The sequence below is a fragment of the Triticum urartu genome, chromosome 3 (genome assembly GCF_003073215.2).
Source record: "Triticum urartu cultivar G1812 chromosome 3, Tu2.1, whole genome shotgun sequence".
In the NCBI taxonomy this organism is placed as follows: Eukaryota; Viridiplantae; Streptophyta; class Magnoliopsida; order Poales; family Poaceae; genus Triticum; species Triticum urartu.
Window position 1 is genome coordinate 223,723,215 of NC_053024.1, and position 9,398 is coordinate 223,732,612.

A 9,398-nucleotide genomic window follows, 5' to 3' on the forward strand; every position below is an offset into this window, starting at 1 on the left:
GTACCGATTGACAAAGGGAATTGTATACGGGATTGATTGAGTCCTCGACATCGTGGTTCATCCGATGAGATCATCGAGGAGCATGTGGGAGCCAACATGGGTATCCAGATCCCGCTGTTGGTTATTGACCGGAGAGTCGTCTCGGTCATGTCTGCGTGTCTCCCGAACCCGTAGGGTCTACACACTTAAGGTTCGGCGACGCTAGGTTGTTGAGATATTAGTATACGGTAACCCGAAAGTTGTTCGGAGTCCCAGATGAGATCCCGGACATCACGAGGAGTTCCGGAATGGTCCGGAGGTGAAGATTTATATATAGGAAGTCAAGTTTCGGCCATCGGGAAAGTTTCAGGGGTAATCGGTATTGCACCGGGACCACCGGAAGGGTCCCGGGGGTCCACCGGGTGGGGCCACCTATCTCGGAGGGCCCCATGGGCTGAAGTGGGAGGGGAACCAGCCCCTAGTGGGCTGGTGCGCCCCCCCATGGGCCTTCCTACGCCTAGGGTTGGAAACCCTAGGGGTGGGGGCGCCCCACTTGGCTTGGGGGGCACTCCACCCCCCTTGGCCGCCCCCCTTGGAGATTGCATCTCCTAGGGCCGGCGCCCTCCCCTAGGGGTCCTATATATAGTGGGGGGGAGGGAGGGCAGCCGCACCCTAGCCCCTGGCGCCTTCCTCTCCCTCCCGTGACACTCCTCCCTCTCCCTGAGCTTTGCGAAGCCCTGCCGAGATCACCGTTGCTTCCACCACCACGCCGTCGTGCTGCTGGATCTTCATCAACCTCTCCTTCCCCCTTGCTGGATCAAGTTGGAGGAGATGTCTTCCCAACCGTACGTGTGTTGAACGCGGAGGTGCCGTCCGTTCGACGCTAGGTCATCGGTGATTTGGATCACGACGAGTACGACTCCATCAACCCCGTTCTCTTGAACGCTTCCGCGCGCGATCTACAAGGGTATGTAGATTTACTCCCCTCTCCCTCGTTGCTAGATGACTCCATAGATTGATCTTGGTGATGCATAGAAAATTTTAAAATTCTGCTACGTTCCCCAACAGTGGCATCATGAGCTAGGTCTATGCGTAGTTTCTATGCACGAGTAGAACACAAAGCAGTTGTGGGCGTGGATATTGTAAATTTGCTTGCCGTTACTAGTCTTATCTTGATTCGGCGGCATCGTGGGATGAAGCGGCCCGGACCGACCTTACACGTACGCTTACGTGAGACTGGTTCCACCGATTGACATGCACTAGTTGCATAAGGTGGCTAGCGGGTGTCTGTCTCTCCCACTTTAGTCGGATCGGATTCGATGAAAAGGGTCCTTATGAAGGGTAAATAGAAATTGGCATATCACGTTGTGGTTTTGGCGTAGGTAAGAAACGTTCTTGCTAGAAACCTATAGCAGCCACGTAAAAACTTGCAACAACAATTAGAGGACGTCTAACTTGTTTTTGCAGCATGTGCCGTGTGATGTGATATGGCCAAAAAAGATGTGATAGATGATATATGTGATGTATGAGATTGATCATGTTCTTGTAATAGGAATCACGACTTGCATGTCAATGAGTATGACAACCGGCAGGAGCCATAGGAGTTGTCTTAATTTATTTATGACCTGCGTGTCAACATAAACGTCATGTAATTACTTTACTTTATTGCTAAAGCTTTACCATAGTAGTAGAAGTAATAGATGACGAGACAACTTCAAGAAGACACGATGATGGAGATCATGATGATGGAGATCATGGTGTCATGCCGGTGACAACGATGATCATGAAGCCCCGAAGATGGAGATCAAAAGGAGCAAATGATATTGGCCATATCATGTCACTATTTGATTGCATGTGATGCTTATCAGGTTTTGCATCTTATTTGCTTAGAACGACGGTAGCTTAAATAAGATGATCCCTCGTAATAATTTCAAGAAAGTGTTCCCCCTAACTGTGCACCGTTGCGAAGGTTCGTTGTTTCGAAGCACCACATGATGATCGGGTGTGATAGATTCTAACGTTCAAATACAACAGGTGTAAGCTAGATTTACACACGCAATACACTTAGGTTGACTTGACGAGCCTAGCATGTACAGACATGGCCTCGGAACACGGAAAACCGAAAGGTCGAGCATGAGTCGTATAGAAGATACGATCAACATGAAGATGTTCACCGATGTTGACTAGTCCGTCTCACGTGATGATCGGACACGGCCTAGTTGACTCGGATCATGTTTCACTTAGATGACTAGAGGGATGTCTATCTGAGTGGGAGTTCATTGAACAATTTGATTAGATGAACTTAATTATCATGGACTTAGTCTAAAATCTTTACACTATGTCTTGTAGATCAAATGGCCCACGCTAATGTTGCCCTCAACTTCAACGCGTTCCTAGAGAAAACCAAGCTGAAAGATGATGGCAGTAACTATACGGACTGGGTCCAGAACCTGAGATCATCCTCATAGCTGCCAAGAAAGATTATGTCCTAGAAGCACCGCTAGGTGACGCACCCATCCCAGAGAACCAAGACGTTATGAACGCTTGGCAGTCACGTGCTGATGATTACTCCCTCGTTCAGTGCGGCATGCTTTACAACTTAGAACCGGGGCTCCAAAAGCGTTTTGAGCGACACGGAGCATATGAGATGTTCGAAGAGCTGAAAATGGTTTTCCAAGCTCATGCCCGGGTCGAGAGATATGAAGTCTCCGACAAGTTCTTCAGTTGTAAGATGGAGGAAAACAGTTCTATCAGTGAGCACATACTCAAAATGTCTGGGTTGCATAACCGCTTGACTCAGCTGGGAGTTAATCTCCCAGATGACGCAGTCATTGACAGAATCCTTCAGTCGCTTCCACCGAGCTACAAGAGCTTTGTGATGAACTTCAATATGCAGGGGATGGAAAAGACCATTCCTGAGGCATATTCAATGCTGAAATCAGCGGAGGTGGAAATCAAAAAGGAACATCAAGTGTTGATGGTGAATAAAACCACTAAGTTCAAGAAAGGCAAGGGTAAGAAGAACTTCAAGAAGGACGGCAAAGGGGTTGCCGCGCCCGGTAAGCAAGCTGCCGGGAAGAAGTCAAAGAATGGACCCAAGCCTGAGACTGAGTGTTTTTATTGCAAGGGAAGTGGTCACTAGAAGCGGAACTGCCCCAAATACTTAGCGGACAAGAAGGCCGGCAACACTAAAGGTATATGTGATATACATGTAATTGATGTGTACCTTACCAGTACTCGTAGTAGCTCCTGGGTATTTGATACCGGTGCGGTTGCTCACATTTGTAACTCAAAGCAGGAGCTGCGGAATAAGCAGAGACTGGCGAAGGACGAGATGACGATGCGCGTCGGGAATGGTTCCAAGGTCGATGTGATCGCCGTCGGCACGCTGCCTCTACATTTACCTACGGGATTAGTTTTAAACCTCAATAATTGTTATTTAGTGCCAGCTTTGAGCATGAACATTGTATCAGGATCTCGTTTAATTTGAGATGGCTACTCATTTAAATCCGAGAATAATGGTTGTTCTATTTATATGAGAGATATGTTTTATGGTCATGCTCCGCTGGTGAATGGTTTATTCTTAATGAATCTCGAGCGTAATGTTACACATATTCATAGTGTGAATACCAAAAGATGTAAGGTTGGTAATGATAGTCCCACATACTTGTGGCACTGCCGCCTTGGTCACATAGGTGTCAAACTCATGAAGAAGCTCCATGCAGATGGACTTTTGGAGTCTCTTGATTACGAATCATTTGACACGTGCGAACCATGCCTCATGGGTAAAATGACCAAGACTCCGTTCTCAGGAACAATGGAGCGAGCAACCAACTTATTGAAAATCATACATACTGATGTGTGCGGTCCAATGAGCGTTGAGGCTCGCGGTGGCTATCGTTATGTTCTCACCCTCACTGATGACTTGAGTAGATATGGGTATGTCTACTTAATGAAACACAAGTCTGAGACCTTTGAAAAGTTCAAGGAATTTCAGAGTGAGGTTGAGAATCAACGTGACAGAAAAATCAAGTTCTTGCGATCAGATCGTGGGGGAGAATACTTGAGTCACGAATTTGGCACACACTTAAGGAAATGTGGAATAGTTTCACAACTCACGCCGCCTGGAACACCTCAGCGTAATGGTGTGTCCGAACGTCGTAATTGCACTCTATTGGATATGGTGCGATCTATGATGTCTCTTACCGATCTACCGCTGTCATTTTGGGGCTATGCTTTAGAGACTACCGCATTCACTTTAAATAGGGCTCCGTCGAAATCCGTTGAGACGACACCGTATGAATTATGGTTTGGGAAGAAACTTAAGCTGTCGTTTCTAAAAGTTTGGGGATGCGATGCTTATGTCAAGAAACTTCAACCTGAAAAGCTCGAACCCAAATCGGAAAAATGTGTCTTCATAGGATACCCTAAAGAAACTACTGGGTATACCTTCTACCTCAGATCCGAAGGCAAGATCTTTGTTGCCAAGAATGGATCCTTTCTAGAGAAAGAGTTTCTCTCGAAAGAAATAAGTGGGAGGAAAGTAGAACTTGATGAAGTATTACCTCTTGAACCGGGGAGTGGCGCAGCTCAGGAAATTGTTCCTGAGGTGCCTGCACCGACTAGAGAGGAAGTTAATGATGATGATCATGAAACTTCAGATCAAGTTGCTACTGAACTTCGTAGGTCCACAAGGACACGTTCCGCACCAGAGTGGTACGGCAACCTTGTCTTGGAAATCATGTTGTTAGACAATGGTGAACCTTCGAACTATGAAGAAGCGATGGCGGGCCCAGATTCTGACAAATGGCTGGAAGCCATGAAATCCGAGATAGGATCCATGTATGAAAACGAAGTATGGACTTTGACTAACTTGCTCGTTGATCGGCGAGCCATAGAAAATAAATGGATCTTTAAGAAGAAGACAGACACGGATGGTAATGTGACCATCTATAAAGCTCGGCTTGTCGCTAAGGGTTATCGACAAGTTCAAGGGGTTGATTACGATGAGACTTTCTCACCTGTAGCGAAGCTGAAGTCCGTCCGAATCATGTTAGCAATTGCCGCATTCTATGATTATGAGATATGGCAAATGGACGTCAAAACGGCATTCCTTAATGGTTTCCTTAAGGAAGAATTGTATATGATGCAGCCGGAAGGTTTTGTCGATCCTAAGAATGCTGACAAGGTGTGCAAGCTCCAACGCTCGATTTATGGGCTGGTGCAAGCATCTCGGAGTAGGAACATTCGTTTTGATGAGATGATCAAAGCGTTTGGGTTTACGCAAACTTATGGAGAAGCCTGCATTTACAAGAAAGTGAGTGGGAGCTCTGTAGCATTTCTCATATTGTATGTGCATGACATACTGTTGATGGGAAATGATATAGAATTCTCGGAAAGCATAAAGGCCTACTTGAACAAGTGTTTTTCAATGAAGGATCTTGGAGAAGCTGCTTACATATTAGGCATCAAGATCTATAGAGATAGATCGAGACGCCTCATTGGTCTTTGACAAAGTACGTAAATTGACAAGATATTGAAGAAGTTCAATATGGATCAGTCAAAGAAGGGGTTCTTTCCTGTATTGTAAGGTACGAGATTGAGCACGGCTCAATGCCCGACCACGACAGAAGATAGAGAAAAGATGAGTGTCATCCCCTATGCCTCAGCCATAGGGTCTATCATGTATGCTATGCTGTGTACCAGACCTGATGTAAACCTTGCCGTAAGTTTGGTAGGAAGGTACCAAAGTAATCCCGGCATGGAACACTGGACAACGTTCAAGAATATCCTGAAGTACCTGAAGAGGACTAAGGATATGTTTCTCGTTTATGGAGGTGACAAAGAGCTCGTCGTAAAGGGTTACGTCGATGCTAGCTTTGACACAGATCTGGATGACTCTAAGTCACAAACCGGATACGTGTATATTTTGAATGGTGGGGCAGTAAGCTGGTGCAGTTGCAAGCAAAGCGTTGTGGCGGGATCTACATGTGAAGCGGAGTACATGGCAGCCTCGGAGGCAGCACAAGAAGCAGTCTGGGTGAAGGAGTTCATTACCGACCTAGGAGTCATACCCAATGCGTCGGGCCCGATGACTCTCTTCTGTGACAACACTGGAGCTATTGCCCTTGCCAAGGAGCCCAGGTTTCACAGGAAGACCAGGCATATCAAGCGTCGCTTCAACTCCATTCGTGAAAGTGTTCAAAATGGAGACATAGATATTTGTAAAGTACATACGGACCTGAATGTGGCAGATCCATTGACTAAACCTCTCCCTAGAGCAAAACATGATCAACACCAGAACTGCATGGGTGTTCGATTCATCACAATGTAACCAGACTATTGAGTCTAGTGCAAGTGGGAGACTATTGGAAATATGCCCTAGAGGCAATAATAAAATGGTTATTATTATATTTCTTTGTTCATGATAATTGTCTATTGTTCATGCTATAATTGTGTTATCCGGAAATCGTAATACATGTGTGAATACATAGACCACAACACGTCCCTAGTGAGCCTCTAGTTGACTAGCTCGTTGATCAAAAGATAGTCATGGTTTCCTGAGTATGGACATTGGATGTCATTGATAACGAGATCACATCATTAGGAGAATGATGTGATGGACAAGACCCAATCCTAAGCATAGCTTAAAGATCGTGTAGTTTGTTTGCTAGAGCTTTTCCGAATGTCAAGTATCATTTCCTTAGACCATGAGATTGTGCAACTCCCGGATACCGTAGGAGTGCTTTGGGTGTGCCAAACGTCACAACGTAACTGGGTGACTATAAAGGTACACTACGGGTATCTCCGAAAGTGTTTGTTGGGTTGGCACGAATCGAGACTGGGATTTGTCACTCCGTATGATGGAGAGGTATCTCTGGGCCCACTCGGTAATGCATCATCATAATGAGCTCAATGTGACCAAGTGGTTGATCATGGGATCATGCATTACGGTACGAGTAAAGTGACTTGCCATTAATGATATTGAACGAGGTATTGGGATACCGACGATCGAGTCTCGGGCAAGTAACGTACCGATTGACAAAGGGAATTGTATATGGGATTGATTGAATCCTCGACATCATGGTTCATCCGATGAGATCATCGAGGAGCATGTGGGAGCCAACATGGGTATCCAGATCCCGCTGTTGGTTATTGACCGGAGAGTCGTCTCGGTCATGTCTGCGTGTCTCCCGAACCCGTAGGGTCTACACACTTAAGGTTCGGTGACGCTAGGTTGTTGAGATATTAGTATACGGTAACCCGAAAGTTGTTCGGAGTCCCGGATGAGATCCCGGACGTCAGAGGAGTTCCGAAAGGCTCCGGAGGTGAAGATTTATATATAGGAAGTCAAGTTTCGACCATCAGGAAAGTTTCGGGGGTAATCGGTATTGCACCGGGACCACCGGAAGGGTCCCGGGGGTCCACCGGCTGGGGCCACCTATCCCGGAGGGCCCCATGGGCTGAAGTGGGAGGGGAACCAGCCCCTAGTGGGCTGGTACGCCCCCCATGGGCCTCCCCTGTGCCTAGGGTTGGAAACCCTAGGGGTGGGGGCGCCCCACGGTCAATGAAGCATATTTCCAACACTCCACCCCCCTTGGTCGCCGCCCCCCTTGGAGATTTCATCTCCTAGGGCCGGCGCTCCCCCTGGGGGTCCTATATATAGTGGGGGGGGGAGGAGGGAGGGCAGCCGCACCCTAGCCCCTGGTGCCTCCCTCTCCCTCCCGTGATACTCCTCCCTCTCCCTGAGCTTGGCGAAGCCCTGCCGAGATCACCGTTGCTTCCACCACCACGCCGTCGTGCTGCTGGATCTTCATCAACCTCTCCTTCCCCCTTGCTGGATCAAGTTGGAGGAGACGTCTTCCCAATCGTACGTGTGTTGAACGCGGAGGTGCCGTCCGTTCGGCGCTAGGTCATCGGTGATTTGGATCACGACGAGTACGACTCCATCAACCCCGTTCTCTTGAACGCTTCCGCGCGCGATCTACAAGGGTATGTAGATTTACTCCCCTCTCCCTCGTTGCTAGATGACTCCATAGATTGATCTTGGTGATGCATAGAAAATTTTAAAATTCTGCTACGTTCCCCAACAGGTTTGCTAGGACAAGGTGGGTTACAGGTTTGACATGGCAATATGGGAGGCATGATATATCAAGTGGTAGGTATCGCGGCATAGCAATAGAGCGAGCAACTAGCAAGCAACGATAGAAGTGATTTCGAGGGTATGGTCATCTTGCCTACAAAGTTCTCCGAGTTGACGTAAGCTTGATCCTCGTAAGCGTACTCAACGGGTTCCTCGATCACGAACTCGTCTCCCGGCTCTACCCAAGGCAAGAACACAAGCAAAGGAAACCACAATCAACCACGGTGCAATGCGCAAGCAACATGATGCAAAACATGGCATGATATGCGGGATGTGATATGCAATGCATATGCGAGCTCCGGAAGGAAAAGATTGTTTAAGGCATCAACTTGGCAAACCAAGTGCTCCGCTGGAAAGGTGAGTTGATTTCGGTCGAAATCGATATAAAGATCACTGGAATCGGATGCACGGTTTGCAAATGGCAAGCAAAACAAGAATGGCACAATTCTGTGATTAACCGCACGATGCCATCTAGAATGCAACAAGAAACTAAACTACTGCACCCCAACATAGCAACAAAGCACATGGCAGTGATCTTCTCAAGATGCTTGACAAAATATGAACACTGAGATACGGCTAAATCACACAAGAGCAGGTTCAAACAAGCATGGCAAAAGTGCAAAAGATATCAGCTTCACAGACTTAGTGAAAATACTAACATGTCAGGAATTAACATTAGGAAGCAATGTTTAGAGCAAGATAACAACAGGCTACAGGAACATATCATGGCAAAACAAGGCATGGCATGAATCTACTCAAAGCCTATAACAAAAGACCCTTATTGACCATAAGCCAAAAAGGATCAGAAGATATGATGGCACCCATGTAAACATAGCAAGTTTCGTTAACAGATTCAGACTTAGCAGAAAAATGGACATGGCAAAAACAGAATTATGAAGGCCTCTTTGCGAGCTCGATTCACTCACCACAAGGCATGGCATGACAAGATAAGCATACTACCAGCAAGAAGACATGTTCATGAAGCTAACCAAAGCAAGAACAAACTCATAGAATAAATGGATCAACTACAACAACCTTGGCAAAATTGATTAACACATAAACAATCTGCCCGGAATATTTTATAGCAAAAGTAGAGCAAGATTGAGTCATGCTAGGGCACTCCATAAATGCAAACAGGAGCAAGGATGGATAGAGCATAACCATATGTCCAATTCATCCTTACTTAACATATTCAAAAGAAGCATGGATCTCTCTGTAGCAACATGAATACATGGCATTAAAATAATAGCAGGGAAATGACAGTGAAATTCTAAGT